The 16,843-nt window shown below is 44.1% G+C and overlaps 2 non-coding genes across 2 annotated transcripts; both read left to right on the top strand.

Annotated features, from left to right (window-relative positions):
- Positions 1–727: 727 nt before the first annotated feature.
- trnap-cgg (transfer RNA proline (anticodon CGG)) lies at positions 728–799 on the top strand. Its single transcript has one exon. It is a non-coding gene; the product is annotated as a tRNA-Pro (tRNA).
- A 515-nt stretch (positions 800–1,314) lies between these two features.
- Positions 1,315–1,386, top strand: trnap-cgg (transfer RNA proline (anticodon CGG)). Its single transcript has one exon. It is a non-coding gene; the product is annotated as a tRNA-Pro (tRNA).
- Positions 1,387–16,843: the final 15,457 nt, after the last annotated feature.

The raw sequence follows: 16,843 nt of genomic DNA on the forward strand, positions 1-16,843 counted from the left end.
TGGAGCAACACATCCAGCTCTGGGGACGATGTGATGGTGAACCCTGTTCAAATGTCAGCCATGTCAGCCAGTGAGAACCACGCCAGAACTCATGTTGTCGTTGGTCTAGAGGCACCGTTCTTGCTTTGGGTGTGAGAGGTCACAGGCTCAAATCATGGACAAGCCCTGAAGCTCAGAAATTGCTGTTTCTTTCTGGAACTCTATGAAAATTCACCTGAACTCTTGTTGACATACCTGTTCATAGAAATCTGCGGGGAAATGTTATCTCATAAAGGTAGAGTGAAAGGGCTTTTTCAGGGTTTTTTTTTTTTTGACTGCAATTCTACCCATCATGGAATCAGAACTGGTCCTTAACGTAATCTCTTAAGATGCTATCAGTTTAAGCATGTTACATAATCATGATGTTGCTTCGTATAGACACACTTGATCAGGTGGAAGGTGTCCTGTTGTCCATCAAAAAGCATTCGTCTGAACGTATTTTAGCAGATTAAGGAAAGAGCACTGAATTTGGTGAATCTAAAGAGCAAATTTCTTTTTGATTGACTGGTAAAGATCAGTGAGATGAGTGCTTTTGAGACTGCAGGGAGTCCAATCATGGCCAAATGACCTGGACTGCAGTGAAAAGCTGGATGGAACAACACAGCGACTTGTGGGGACGACCTAAAGTAGAACCCTGTTCAAATTTCAGCCATAAGAGCCTGCCAAACCTAAGCTAATTATGTTTTCAGGCTCGTTGGTCTAGGGGTATGATTCTCGCTTCGGGTGCGAGAGGTCCCGGGTTCAAATCCCGGACGAGCCCAGGACCTCATAAGACCGTACTTTATTCTGCATTGATACGTCCCATGAAAATGTTGGCAAAAATCCGTCCAAGCTGTTCACCTCCTCTCTATAGGGACCTTTTGTTGTCTCAAAAGGATAAAGAGGATCTTTTTGTCAGTAATTTATCTTGACAGCAATTCTACGCATCGTGGATTCTTATCAAACTTATTATAAGCTCCATAAAGATATCAGTTTGAGAAATGTTGGTGGTGCATCATGATGATGTTGCTTGGTGTAACCTGATCAGGTGGAAGGTGTCCTATCATCCATCAAGAAGCATTCATCCTACCCTATTTCAACAAACTGAGAACATTTTGATTCACTGGTAATGATGCATAGATGAGTGCTGGGGAGACTGCAGGGAGTCCAACCTGTGTCAACTGACCTGGAATGCAGTGAAAAATGGATGGAACAATACAGCGACCTGTGGGGACGATGAAAGATGGAACCCTGTTCAAATTTCAGCCATAAAAACCAGCATAAAAGATACATCCAGGCTCGTTGGTCTAGGAGTATGATTCTCGCTTCGGGTGCGAGAGGTCCCGGGTTCAAATCCCGGACGAGCCCAGGTCCACACTTCCCACGAAACTGTTTGAAACAATCCATCCCAACAGCTGTTGACCTTCCATGTTGTAGAATTCTACAGGGGAAGGTTGTCACAACGAAGGGATTTTTTCAAGTACCAAATTATTTATAAAGCACATTGAAAACAACCTTAGTGGACCAAAGTGCTGTACAATTGCAGTAGCAACAAAAAACAACAGCAACACAAGGGATAAGAGTCAATTTAAAGAGAGAGAGAGAAAGCCAAGATTGCTTGCTTAGCCGGGAGCGAACACCAAGGAGAAAAGATGAGTATTTAGGAGTGTTTCAAAATCTTCCACAGACTGTGCAGCTCTAACTTGGAGAGGTAGGCTGTTCCACAGCTTAGGAGCCGTGACTGAGAAGGCTCGGTCTCCACGAGTGGAGAGTCTGGACCTGGGTACTGCCAGGAGCAGCTGGCTTGATGACCTAAGTGCCCTGGCAGTGGTGTGTATAGCTGTAAGAGCTAGGCAATGGCAAGGCAAGGCAATTTTATTTGTATAGCCCGTTTTCACAAACAGTTTGTCTCAAAGGGCTTAGCTCTGATAAATAAGGTGGTGCTAGACCAGTTATACATTTAAAAGCAATTAGTCAAATTCTAAACTGAAATTAATAGGCAGCCAGTGCAAAGATGCAAGGACAGGAGTAATGTGCTTGAGTTTTTTCTTTCCCATCAGTAAGCGGGCAGCCGTATTTTGAACAACCTGCAAGCGGTGCAGAGCTTTCTGGTCCATCCATCGTCCATCGTCATCTTCCGCTTATTCCTACACATTAAGGGTCACGGGGGGGCTGGAGCCTGTCCCAGCATCAACAGGCAAGAGGCGGGGTTCACCCTGGACAGGTCGCCAGTCCATCGCAGGGCCAACACATAGAGACAGACAACCATTGGCTCTCCCATTCACGCCTACGGTCAATTAACCGGGTCCCCTCTTGATGTCTTTGGACTGTGGAGGAAGCTGGAATACAAGAGAGAACCCAGCAGGAACAGGGAGAACATGGAGACTCACACAGAAAGATCCCGTGCCCGAGCCGGGACTTGAACCCAGAACCTTCTTGCTGCGAGGCCACAGTGAGGACCACTGCACCACCGTGCAGTCCCAGCTTTCTGGTCAAGGCCAACAAATAAGGAATTACAATAATCTAAACGTGATGTAATGAAGGTGTGAATTAATCTCTCAAATACAGTTTTCAGCAAATTGTTCCAAATCCCAGACGAGCCCATGGGCATGCGTCAAGCAATAATGTCTGGCTTTTGTGCACAAAAGCAGCTTCCAGCTAGTGGATTTTAGGTGTGTGTGTTTTACGCCCCAGTCTAGGGGAACAGGCAGGAACATACAAAAATATTAGATTATAGGTTTTATAAACAATGAAAAAGTTGACAGAAAATAAGGGGAGGCGGCACGGTGGTGCAGTGGTCAGCACTGTGGCCTCACAGCAAGAAGATTCCAGCTTTGAGTCTTCGCTGCAGCACAGGGTCTTTCTGGGTGAGTCTCCATGTTCTCCCTGTTCCTGCTGGGTTCTCTCTGGTACTCCAGCTTCCTCCACAGTCCAAAGACATCAAGAGGGACCAGGTTAATCCAGACTCTAAATTGACCGTAGGTGTGACTGGGAGAGCCAATGGTTGTCTGTCTCTATGTGTTGGTCCTGTGATGGACTGGTGACCTGTCCAGGGTGAACCCCGCCTCTCACCTGTAGCTGCTGGGAAAGGCTCAAGCCCCCCCCCCCCCCCCTCGACCCTTAACAGGAATAAGCGGAAGAAGATGGATGGATGGATGGATGGAAAATAAAGGGAACCGTAGCTTGAGGGTAAATCCAGGCCAAAGCAATATACAAAACAAAGTGACCTGTTAACCCAGTTGACGAGCACTAGACAGATAACCAAGAACCAAAGTTACAAAACTTCATATGACTCCCTGGAATCACAAAAACAGGAGGTCAAAATAATTGGCAATTTACTCCTACTGCTTCAGTAGGTGTGCTTTTTTAATATACTCTACAAAAAAGGTGCCTATTTACAAAGTGACAAAAGAAAAAAAGTGCAGAAACACAACTAGAGGCACGCTACAAATAAAGAGTCCAAAAATAAGCTAATGAGCGGAGCTGATGCTCAACACAGGCTACCAAAGGCGAATTACAGCTCTCTAATGTTGCACGGCTCAGGTGAAAACACACGGAGGCAAGCGAGGAGGGGTGTCACACTGCTCAGTGGCAGCCCTGGAAGACGGACCAAACAGCACGACATGTGAAGGGGACTGTCTTGCTGACAGCTGCTTGGGCTCGTTGACAGTTAAATGAATCAGCTGTGGTTTATTCCCAAAAGACGCTGCAGCCTGGCGTTTGATGTTCTTGAAGAATTGATATTAAGTGTTTTTCTGTTGTTTTATATGTTATCTTTTAATAATACTTTGAACTCATGTATACTGATAATGATACAAGTTTAAAGACAAATATTCTTGGAATGTGCTTCCATACAATCCTGATCATATGTGAGTATTTCTTTGTTGTGGAAATAGCCCCAATTAGTCTGATTGCTCAGGAAGAGCTGTGTGGCCCCCTTGTAACACCTTTAAGGAGTGTAAATAAAGTTACATGCAGTGATGTCACTGAATTGCCTGGGATGCATGAGCAGGAGATCCCGGTGCCGTTACCAACATTAAAGAAGTACATTGGATAACAAAATACGTTGTTGGATCGTTTCCTCCCTCTTTGGGAACCTGCCACAGAAACATCTTGATAACAAGAATTCAGCTCACAAAATACCAATTTTTGCTTTCAATTTTTTGCAGTCTTGACCAAACCCTCACTGGTATGGCAACAAGCATAAAATCATTTATAGATGATTTTATGGGATTGGTATCTATTAGCATCGTTAATTTTCCACTTTTAGATACTTCATTGGCATGAGGAAGTCAAGTGGTCCCCAAGTACTTTCCAGGAAAATGTTGTTCCATGGTGTGGTGGTCAGGACTCTCCCCTCTGAATCCCGGCCTCCGAGTTTATTTCCTGGTTGAAGCTATTTTTTCCTGGTAATGATCTCAGAGATGAACACGGGAGACTGCAGTCTGCCCAACCACGCAACCTGACCTGGAAAGCAGAGGAAAATGGATTGAACAATAAATCTAACTGTGGAGGCTATGAAAAATGGAACCCTGTTCAAATTTCATCCATGGCCGCTGCTGGTAGACATGGCTGAAGTTGTCTTCCTCCCAGCTGAAGAGAGGAAGAGTCGGGGAGGGAGGGGTGAGGAGCAGGCGATTCTTGTTGTGTTCAAGTTATTGGTTGCATTTGAAGTGTTGTGTTTTTATATCCAGTCAAACGATGCACAGGAACATTTGTGGTCTTGACCGCTCTTGATGTTTTGAGCCTGCTAGGTTCGAGCCTGAGACAGGACGGAGTACCAAACACTGAGCGCCCATCACTTTAGGGTGGATTCTTCAAATTTGACGAGGCGTTTTGTTGATGTTTTTAGTTAATTTCATTTAAGTTATCTTATATGAAAAAAGAGGAGAAAAAGACATTTTCTAATGTTAATTAGATGCTAATAATAATGTTCTCCCACTTCTCCTGTTCAGGGTGGTGGGGGTGGAGCCTATCCCAGCAGCCTTCCCCCTGGACAGGTCACCAGTCCATGGCAGGGCCAACACATAGAGACAGACAACCATTGGCTCTCCCAGCCACGCCTACGGTCAATTTAGAGTCTGGATTAACCTGGTCCCTCTTAATGTCTTTGGACTGTGGAGGAAGCAGGAGTACCAGAGAGAACCCAGCAGGAACAGGGAGAACATGGAGACTCACCCAGAAAGACCCCGTGCTCCAGCCGGGGCTCAAACCTGGAAGCATGCCCATCATTTCATGGAGCAATTCCTCGAGTTTTGCCTCAGCTGTATTCACTTACCTCGTTCACAAACACCACCCACAGCAGCGGACGGGCGGAGCCAGGGGTGGAGCAGGCAGACAGACTGTGCAGTCGTGCTGTCCACGGTGCGGAATCCTCATTGCCAGCCTTTCAGTACTATGAGTTGCACCCCTACAGTTGACGGAAGCTTTTCCCTGAGGGTGACACCAGCCACCCTCCTATTCATCCACTTCTCTTGGTCTTGACCCATATTTCATGACCAGAGGAGAGAAGGCAGCAGATTTACTGGTGGATCAAGAGTTTTGCCTTCTGGCTCAGCTCTCTTTCTGTCAATGTTAGAGCAGAGTGAACCCAGAACATTCTTTTTTTTGAGAAGGAATTACATATTAGAGAACTTAACAGAAGCCACAACCTGTTTTATGAATTTCATTGTCTATTATTTAAGATTTCAAATCCCCAAAATATAGCCATTTGCAAAGGGTTATAACAAAGACTTTTTGTCATTTCCATCCACACTGTCCTGAGAGCGGAATGAACCAGGACATAAAAACTGAGGTTAGAACGATCAGTGATTCTGAGTCACTGTCGTGCTCAGCCGCCTCCTTCAGAGCTCATGAGCTCACTGTGTTGGCACACAGAGGTGTTGTGAGTGTGGCGATCCTCTCATCATGAAATATTCAGGTTCAAGCCTTCAGCACATGCCTCAAACTAGGTTGAGCAACTAGTCCTCATCACTAAATAATATTTGTTTTTGGAAGGTGTTTGGAAGAAAGAGGGATGCAACAATAGCTTCCACCTCCATGTCTGTAGAGGTTAGATGTTGATGCTTGAGGTGAGGGGACCTTCGGGCTTGTTTCAGCAGGTTCTGGTGTTCTGGGCTCAGTTTCATGTGGGTTTCAACATGCGATATTGTTGATCGGCTGAGCGGGACGAGAGGAAGCAGCAGCAGCAGTTCAGAGGTCATGAGTGAGGAAGCCTCACCTAGCCTTATGGATTTACATTCACCTGCAGGAGGCACCGCATTTCCTTGCAGTTGAGTGTGTGTAGGCTTGTGTGTGTATGTGGTTGTGTTAGTAATACACTATCACACACACACACACACACACACACACATTGAAACAACCCCCTCAGGACAGTCGCCCTACACAGGATGGATGTATTGCAGTTCACTGCATTATTGATTGGCTTGTTCCCTGGGGCATGTGATACAGACTGGCCATGCTGATTTTCCACTTCACAAGCGCGTACACACATCTGCTTGCTTCAATGGAGTCACACAGTGTAGTTAAGACCAGATGCACAGAAAGGTGTGTGTAAGATTCGTGACAATGGATAAATCTTTTAAACAACACCCTAACACACACGCATACACACACACACACACCCACACATACACAAAAACACACACACTTCCATGTCTGAAATAATTATTAACAGTTCAACAAAATCAAAGTGTTGCTACTGTTATTAGTTTTCATAAAAAATACAACACACACACACACACACACACACAAACCAGCTCAGATCCAGACAGCTTCTGGTGCCAGTAAAATCCATTGCCGACTTCCTGTGGGCGTGAGAGTGTTAAGTCAGGGTGTCTGCGCCCCCCTCCCCCAGGACCCAGAAGACATCCAGAGACATGTGCAGTTATGGAGCTCATTCTGTTCCCCTCTATAGGTCATGTGACTCCTTCACAGGGCCATCAAACTGAGATGTTCCGGTTTAAATATGTGGTTTTATTGATTCCAAAGCCATTGTTTCAGGAAGACTGCACCACTTGATATGCTTTCAGGATATCAGTGAGAACAGGAGGGACCTGACGGTCACTCACATGGTTTGTTCATCTGTGTGTGGACGCAGCCCTGAGCACAGAGGCTAAAGACACACAGTCCACGCTCCGTCTAGCATGACCAGCTGAACAGAACACATATTAACACTCACATCTCCTCAGAGTTCAGCTCTTCAGAATGAAATTAGCAGAAGGCCTAAGCCGTGGGTCTTGGGTCAGCTCTGGATCTGATGAGTCATCTGACATCGAACCAGAACCTCCATGAAAAATGAGGTCATCCCACCCCCTGCTATGAGATGAGCTGCTAAGGGACACATATCAGGGTGTCTGTTTCCAGGTGGTAAACCAGTGGCCTTGACTGGAGGTTGTTTTTGTGTGTGTGTGGGTGTGTGTGTTTGTGGGTGTGTGAGTTTTAAAACTTAATCAAGTGTTTACTGAACTGTCTAAGCCTCACCTCCATCCTCTTTAACGAGAAAATCACAATTTCTGCCTCTGTTTAATTTTTATTTGTAATTTCTTCAGTTTGACCAGAAATCTGAGAAAAAGATACAAAAAAATAGTATTTTGTGTTTGCACATTATATTTTCTCAGTTCTTTCAAAAATCTTCAGACTTTCTGGAAGTAAAACTTCCTTTGGAAGATGAAATCTATGACAAACTGAAAAAGCTCGTTTTTGTATGTGACACTAAATAGCACAAAAATACATACAATTAAAAATTCCTTGTCTGTTGTACCTAGAAATTGTGTGGGCTTGAAAGAGATGGCGCAGACAGAAGCTTCTTCTCAAGTCCTCAGCTGATGAAGCTGCGACAGGAAGCTGTGGGCGAGACTTCCATTTTCATGGCAGCTCAAAGATTCATGGGCATCTCACTATTGTTCAGTTTTTGATGTTGGGATGATTGTTCCAGTAGGAGTTGTTCAGACTTCCATCCATCCATCCATCCATGTTCCCCCTCTTCTCCTGTTCAGGGTGGTGGGGGTGGAGCCTATCCCAGCAGCCTTCAACCTGGACAGGTCACCAGTCCATGGCAGGGCCAACACATAGAGACAGACAACCATTGGCTCTCCCAGCCACACCTACGGTCAATTTAGAGTCTGGATTAACCTGGTCCCTCTTGATGTCTTTGGACTGTGGAGGAAGCTGGAGTACCAGAGAGAACCCAGCAGGAACAGGGAGAACATGGAGACTCACACAGAAAGACCCCGTGCTGCAGCCGGGGCTCCACCCACAACCTTCTTGCTGTGAGGTGACAGTGCTGACCACTGCTCCATCGCGCCGCCCTGTTCAGACTTCATTATTGTGATTTTGTGGTCAAGAATGTAGGGAAGGGTGCAGCACCGTGACAGAGACGACTGTGGGTTTGAAAGTTACTGGGTTAGCGAGCACAAGGTCCATCCTCGCCTGTTGTGTCTCTGTAGGAAGGCAGCAATTAATCACATTTCATGAACGAATTTTGTTCCCCAGACAAAAACAGGATTTCCTGGCTGTTAACAGAAAATCCATTTGTGTGTGTCGATGTCTGTGCTCACCTGAAATCCTGGCGAATCTATGATACAGATTATAGGCTTTAGCACTGTTTTTGCAGCCGTCTAGCCTGTAAAGATCATCAGTCATTTAATGAGCAGCATTAAGGGACCACAACTATTATTTCATTATATAGTAAAACACTGACAAATAAATGAACCATGTAGCCTGAAAAGGACTGCATTCTGCGATGGCATGACTAATCCCAACATTGCTTTTGTAACACCAAAACGAAGGTTTGCACCGAACTTTATGGTAATTAGTGGGACACGTGGTGTCGTGAGAGGTTTGAGAACCCAAATTTGACACATTGGGTATCAAATCGTGTGCACTAACCTAAAAAGCTGCCACAGGTTCTCCACAGGGAGGGGTTTGGTGAGGGGCTGGTGAAAAACTGGGAGCTGTTGAGGCTCATGTTTTATTTTGCTCATAAAACCTTTGCTTGGTGACATCAGAGTTAACAAATGATAGAAACTTTGACGTGTCGTTAATTTTTCCGCTATTACACAGAAATTAGACGGCACAGCAAAGTTCTGTTGTCAGGTAAAGCAGAAGTCTCTCGGCCACACTTTGGAATCGTGGAGATCTCACCGTTTTTATTCCAAAGGTTGAAATTCTGCAGCTACTTGCCAGATAAACTCTCCCCAGAACCCCCCCCCAAAACAACAACAATCCTTCCGCATGTCTGAGGCTCTGTAGGAGCAGCGGATGTTAATTGAAGAGACATTGCTTTATCTGGCTTCATTAATTAGTACACATTAAGATCTCAAGCGATTCAGACTACATGAGGGTTGCGTTGAGTGCTGGCGCACACTGGAAAAAATGACGTGCCCAAAACCCAACATGCTGTTAAGTCAAGTGAAAGAGCAGCTGTGAAACCAGAGAGAATAATTCTCACAGGCGTTTCTGCTTTTTACGCTGGTAGAGAGGATATGAAGTGTTTCTGACGTCTGATACGCAGAGGATCTGATAAACGGGCACTCGCCTGCCAGGACTGTCAGCAGGTAGAGGGGTACGTTTTACAGCGCAGCCTCAGTTTACCTGGACTCATTCATTATCGAAGCATTAGCTGGTCAGCAGAGTGCACCAGAGCGGCGTTTATTAGCCTTCTGCGGCTCGGTTGCAGGTCGTGATAGAGCCGAAGCACATCGCCATCTGACATCCCAGAGAGATGATGTCACATGCAGCTTACCAGGTGATGTCACTCATCACATCAACTTAACACCGCCGCCTGCGTTTGAAACCAGAGGGAACTGTTGGTGTGGCGAGCCTGTCGCCTCCATGTCTCCTGTAGGGAGGAATCCTGAATCACCAACAAAAAAGAAAAAATTGGAGGCCATAAAGCTGTAAAGAGGAAAATGCCGCTGTTGTACTTTTCTCCATCAAGGACGTCCACTGGTCCTCCCTCAGACTTCTACTTCCTAATGAGGCCGTTAAATGTTATTAGCAGGGGCAACTTCCAGGCCCCTCAGGCTCGCTGAGCATTTTTCTTTGTTGTGATTCCTGAATAAAGGCAATAATCTGAGTGTGTGTGTGTGTGTGTGTGTGTGTGTGTGTGTGTGTGTGTGTGTGTGTGAGGGCCAACACATAGAGACAGACAACCATTGGCTCTCCCAGCCACGCCTACGGTCAATTTAGAGTCTGGATTAACCTGGTCCCTCTTGATGTCTTTGGACTGTGGAGGAAGCTGGAGTACCAGAGAGAACCCAGCAGGAACAGGGAGAACATGGAGACTCACCCAGAAAGACCCTGTGCTCAAACCGGAACCTTCTTGCTGGGAGGTGACAGTGCTGACCACTGCACCACCGTGCCGCCCTGAGTTAAAAGTCAGTGAGAAAAAACTTTTTGTTACAACACAGTCAAAACTGTTTTGATGGACTAATAGAATGTGACATCAACACAGTTCATGATGATGTGTAAAAAAGTGTGTGTGTGTGTGTGTGTATCACTTCACTTTATAAAACCTGACACCTGACATCAATTCAAGGTGAGAAAAACAAACCATAAATTGTGCTTGAAAATAAAATGTAGGTTGATGTCAAACTCCAAGACTGAAAATCAAACGTTTGCTCATCATATTGACCTTCATCTTCTTCACCAGTTTGTTTGGAAACCTTCTTCAGGGTTACTGTGGTTTTGTGTGTGAGGATCAAACCAGCGACTCTTGGGTTGTCAGACGGCCACTCGACCTCCGAGCCATGCTGCCCCTGAAACAACAAACTGTGTGTTGTTGTACGTTAGACGTACTTGAGGAGGTGCATTCACTGACCCTGGAACATAAACTGAAACCCATCTGAGCTCTTCAAGTTAAAGAGAGAAAACCTATCTTTTTTCACCTTCTCATAAATAAAGTTGCTAGACGACCATCATCCCTCGTTGCTGTAAAACTTGTGCAGTGGCAATTCAATAGAGGCATCATGTTCCCGCCATATTGTTCGGATTGAAGTAACATGTCTGACTCTTGGTGATATCTGACCACCTGCTTAGAGATTTGATCACTTACTCTCCTTCTGACAGAGAGCACAGTTACCAGGAGAGGAGTCGAGATGAGCAAACTGTCAGGAAAATCATTCTCTGATTTTTACGGAAAATTCAGGCCGTTGTCCTTATGTCTGTTTATTGGGTTTATCTTTGCATTTCCCCTCTAATGTCCAGTCTGTTAAATGTGTAGGAAAAAGCCTCATCACCACTTCCTACAGTGCAGGGTGATGCTTGAGCTCCTCTTCCACTGAGAGGTGGAGGAAGGTAAAGTGGATGTGACACATCATGAATCAGGAAGTCAAACTGTGTCTTCCCATGTGGAACTGCAAATTCCACATTAGCGGTCTAACTCACACTCATTAAGAAACGTGCAAACACACACACACATGCTGTAACTCACACATGCGCAGGACACTGGGTTTGCTGGCTGTACAAGAACATGAGTACACACACACACACACACACACACACGCTTGCACATATACACACAGTGAGTCATTAATGCTAAATTATCCTCAGCACATCAGGCTGTAATAACAAGATGGAGAACAAATAGTTCTTCCTCTCCAATCAGGGAATGACACATGATGGAGAAGCTGAATAGACTGAAGCATGAGGAGAGTAGGTGAGCTCATGTACAGAATATAAAATGTGTGTGTGTGTGTGTGTGTGTGTGTGTGTGTGTGCGACAGAAGCTGAATGACAACAGCATGCTGGTGTGAAAGCAGCTGAATCTATCATCTGTGTGCAGTGTTACGAGACAAGGCTGGAGAGTCGAGAAACGGTTTGAAGAGCTTCTTCAAACCCGTGTCCTTCGTCGTAATATTTCTGTCGGAGGGACATTAGAGGTGCGTGTTTGAGACCTGGTGGATGCGCACAAAAACGCAAATACGTAGGGGTAAGATAATAAAATAATCTTGTTCTTTCTGCAACATGTTGCCTTGTCATTATCACTTTTAGCCATCAAAGATGGATGAGTCAAGGCGAGGTCGTCACATGTGGGCCACGTTTTGTTTGCTCAACAGGTCTGGCCCTGACGCATCTAGGATGCCATTGACTCATTGGCAATTTATGTCTTTTTTCAGGTTGTGTCACATTGAAAGTCACAAACATGGGTCAAAATATCACATGCAGCATGTCCATGTGGCGAGAGACCATAAAAAACATGGGAATGAACGCAGACGGTAAGTTTCTCACTGAAGACAAACCCTGGATGCCTGTGGGTTCTGTCCACTGTGGTAGAAATGGCTTTGTTTGTAGTCACTATGTAACCAAGCTTACAGCACCGCCAACAGTATTTCAAAGGGCAATACATGGCAGCAGGGTACAACACGCATCACATCACACACACCTGGTGGTTTCTGGGTAAACATCCTTGTGGATTATTGCAGCATCCTTGGAAATGGATGCACAAACAAACAGAAATAGAAAAAAAATCACATTTGGTTTTCACTTTGCTGCCTTGAAACTAATCCTCTTAAAATAAAAATGGCACCAGAAAAGGCAGTTTAGCGTCTCTGTTTTTCCCTCAGCATGAAATGTGTGAAAAGGCTCAAAATACAAATAGCATAATAAAAATGCATTGCTGCACAGAGCTCTTACATTATGGGATAGAAATAATGAAGTCATAATATAAGGCCATAAATAGAATACATGAATGGAGTGAGCCAGGTTAGCAGTGACAATGATGCTAAAAGTGACATTGAGCAATGCGGCGAAGGATTTTGATGGATAGGTAGGAAATTAACCAGCAAGCATTCCATTTTATGACAATTATATTTCAGGTTAAACTTTTTAGACGTGATCGCTTTGTAATTCCGCATCAGCAGTTAAGTTTTGCTCGAGGCAAAGTTTGTTTTAAGCCATTAGACGGTGGGCCAGGACATCAAATTATCAATATTAATAATATACTTAAGACTGTCTTGTTGTTTACATTCTAAACAATGGTGGAACACCATAACAAACCAGAGGAGAGGGTTGACAGCAACAGAGCAAAGAATGGAATCTCTTGTCACTCTGATCCTGCAGAGATTAAACAAATGTTTATTTTGCTGAGGATGGGACAATGAAGTCATCCACTAATGTCTATAGTATCACTGACATTTTAAAGTCTTAATGAACTGCTGTCTTGTTTTGAACAATCAGTCTGGTTTATTGTTTGACGGGGGGGGGGGGATCAGCTGATTAGTAAGAGACATTGGCTCTTAATAAGAGAGCGAGTGGCTCAGCCAACAATCCTCTCCCAGTGTTTGTTCGTAGGGGATTGACAGCAGAGGAGAGAGACATCACAACGATACAGACTGTGACACAAAATCCAAGCCCTGGCAGCAGCTATGCACAGCGCAGCAATGTCGCAGTACGAGGCGTCACATCTCAACACAAAGTTACCAGTGGGTCCCTAAAAGCAGCACAACAGGCCACAGATGGTTTCACTACCTCGGTGGAGCAGGTCTGCTACCGGCCACACAGACATGCTTTAGGATGGATTTCATACTAGACTCTCATGTGGGCCATTACATGTTACACAATGTCTGACTTTTGTTTCAGTTCTGTAAAAATAAAAGCTTTTAATTCAGCTTGAACTGTTTGTCTTTTTGCAAAAAAACAATTACGGGCGGGACCATTGCCTGACAGGATCACGGGGTCTTTCTGTGTGAGTCTCCATGTTCTCCCTGTTCCTGCTGGGTTCTCTCTGGTACTCCAGCTTCCTCCACAGTCCAAACACATCAAGAGGGACCAGGTTAATCCAGACTCTAAATTGACCGTAGGTGTGACTGGGAGAGCCAATGGTTGTCTGTCTCTATGTGTTGGCCCTGCCATGGACTGGTGAGCTGTCCAGGGTGAACCCGCTTCTCACCTGAGGGCTGCCTGGATAGGCTCCATCCCCACGACCCTTAACAGGATAAGTGGAAGAAAATGGATGAAACAATTACTTATTTTTCTAAAACAGGCAACCCTTTAAAGAGCACTGTAGAAATCTATTGAGTCCAAGAACGTTGCTATCTGTGTTCTGGTAAGACATTGCCGGTTAGCTGAGTTAGCATGGACCCTTTCTTTTCATTCTGACTGGAGATATTGGATCAACTATTAACATGGATGCAATCTAAAATGGTTTGGTGTTTACATTTAAATAGAACAGCTTGAGTTACTGGTGCACAACCTGCACTTGTTTGATGAGCAACACTGGGATGTCTGGGCTACATCCTAACCGTTATCTGTCTTCACCCTTAGGGACCCATTCACGCCAAGTGCATGACTTAAGACACACATTTTTGCACTTAAATATTTCTAAAATGGTTCATCGGAGCTCAATCACACTCATATCATGTGAAACTACACAGCTGTACCTTTACAATGGTACCTATCACTTATTTTTTTGTTCAAGTATTTGTTAGAAAATCATTTTTGAATTTGACTTGATTTAATTATAAATACAGTTCACAAAAAAACTGTGCGTTGGTGTGCACTCCTTTTTCTCTCATCTAAATACCTCCCAAACCCATCATCTGACAGATACGGCGTGCTATCACATGAAATGGCAGAAATGGAGCCTTACAATGATTTACGACAGATAAATGCGCATCGGATGTATCTTTTAAAAACTAGGCTGATAAACGACTGCGAAATAATAAGTTGCCGTATTTGTTTACTCCAGTATTTCACTCGTCCTTGTCAGTCCAATTATAGAGAAGAACATCATGTCTTACTGACTCCTGGGTTATCATGTTTTCTTCTGTGACAAACTACGTCCATAATCGGGTTTTGATCACTGCAAATTCCTACAGGGTGTCCAGTATAAATAAGCATGACATTGCATCCTTTTCTGAATGATAGGAAAGTTTTGCTTCTCAAAACCTTCTCCAAACTTCTTCCAAGTAAACAAAACAGCACAGGCGCACGCATTTTGCAGACGCTAATGTGCATGCGCATTTACAGTAGACTTGTGCTAAAATGCGCATGGAGGCTATAGTAAATGCGCATGCACATTGGTTTAGGTTCAGGTCAGGTCACTACAGGTCAGTGTTGGACACTTTAAAGACGCGCTTGGCAGAGCAGCATACAAAGTCAGGAAAAAAAAACTACCACCAAAGAAATAAACCGCAGCTGAAGCGGCACAACTTATCTATGAAGATGTCACTGCAGACTTTGGTCCCAGTGACCTGGATACAGACTCAGGCTTGAGGGTTAGCCTACTTGTAGGTTGTCGGAGCACCCCGGCCTCAGCCTAGATGTTGTTCCTGGTTCTCAGTTCTGCAATGGCCTTGAACAAATACGAGGTCAGGCCAATTGATAGATCCTGCTGTTTTGATTAGTTTCAGTTTATGTATTCAATTGGGATTTTCTTGCGCTTACAAATTACAGCATAAAAAGTCCAAATATCGTATGTACAATATAGTCCAAATGTTTTTATCCCAATAAGATCAGGAACAAATACAAATCCAGGATTTCGTTCTCATTCGGAAGGAAATGATTCCGTTAACAACATTCTAAATCAATGTCAAGTGTTGTGTACTCCTTTTTTTTTTTTTTAAATGAATGCCCACAGACCAATACAACCGAACAACATTAGTTTTAACACACAATGAGGCCACAGCATGACCTAATTCAGGTTCAGATTTCATCAAGACATCAAAGAATATGATTATTTCCAACATGTTTGTCAGGCATTTCTTTCAGGGTCATAAAATTCATTCACTAATTCAATCTGACTACCCTGCAGGTTTTGAATGTTAGGAGGAAAATCTGATGTCTTCCTAGCTTTGAAAAAAAACATCATTTTAATTTCAAGGTTTCAAAAAAAGGAAGGAACAGGGTTGCACTAAAAAAGTTGCAAGAATGGATTTTCATACTTTTAAGTACAGCACAGGGAAGACAAGGACATAAACGTCTCACTTCTTGCCAATAGACAAGATGTTCTATTATCTGAGTTATATGCAACAGAAGGTCGAGACACTGTTGTGTGCAATGGCGGATTCTTTCAAAGTGTCAGATCAATGGATCAGCATCCGTCAGTGTCTAGTTTCACAAGTGCAAGTGGAAATGCCTGAGTCATTGTGGACGGGGGACCACAACAGTAAATGACAGTATAATCAGCATAAAAGTGAAAGTGTGCAATTGGAATATTTTGACCCAAATGATTAACTAAAGTAGTTCATCGAAGTGGATCCAAAATAGGGCCTTGGGGGACTCCTGATGGAAGAGGGTTGGTTCCCTTAAGAAAGAATCTTGACAAAACAATGTGTTAAACTTGCACATCATTTTCTCTAAGGGAGATAGCTCTCAAACAAACCAACAGTCCGATCAGAAAACCCAACATTCAGCAGCTTCAGAATATGTTAGTCACTGAAAGTGGGGGTTCGCGTGACTCAACTACGTCATTCATAACTTGTCGTGATGACGTTGCCATGCTGTTTTAATGAAACCAGACTGGTACCAGGAAAGGATGTGATGACAGTGGCAAATGGTTCAACTCCCACTAAGAGAGCAGGACAGGACAATTAGTGGCTCTGGTACTGGTTCCAGTTCAAGGTCGTTATGTTACATGTTAGTATGTTCCAAAAGAAATCTGACAATGCTGTTATTGTATTTGAGTTGCTGTTGTTCTGTATAGTGATTATGTATTGTCTTGTCATTTTTGTACATTATTATATTTACTCCTCCCAAGGGACTGCAGATGTTAATGAAGTTAAAGCTGTGCATTATAAATAATATAAATGCCCCCCGATGAGTTGGATGCAGGGACCAATATTTACCCTCCACCAGTACTAATAACTCAAAGCCCACAAAGTAC

Source organism: Aulostomus chinensis, chromosome 13, assembly GCF_037954235.1.
Source record: "Aulostomus chinensis isolate RoL2024-O1b breed Wild chromosome 13, RoL_Achi_v1.0, whole genome shotgun sequence".
Taxonomy (NCBI): domain Eukaryota; kingdom Metazoa; phylum Chordata; class Actinopteri; order Syngnathiformes; family Aulostomidae; genus Aulostomus; species Aulostomus chinensis.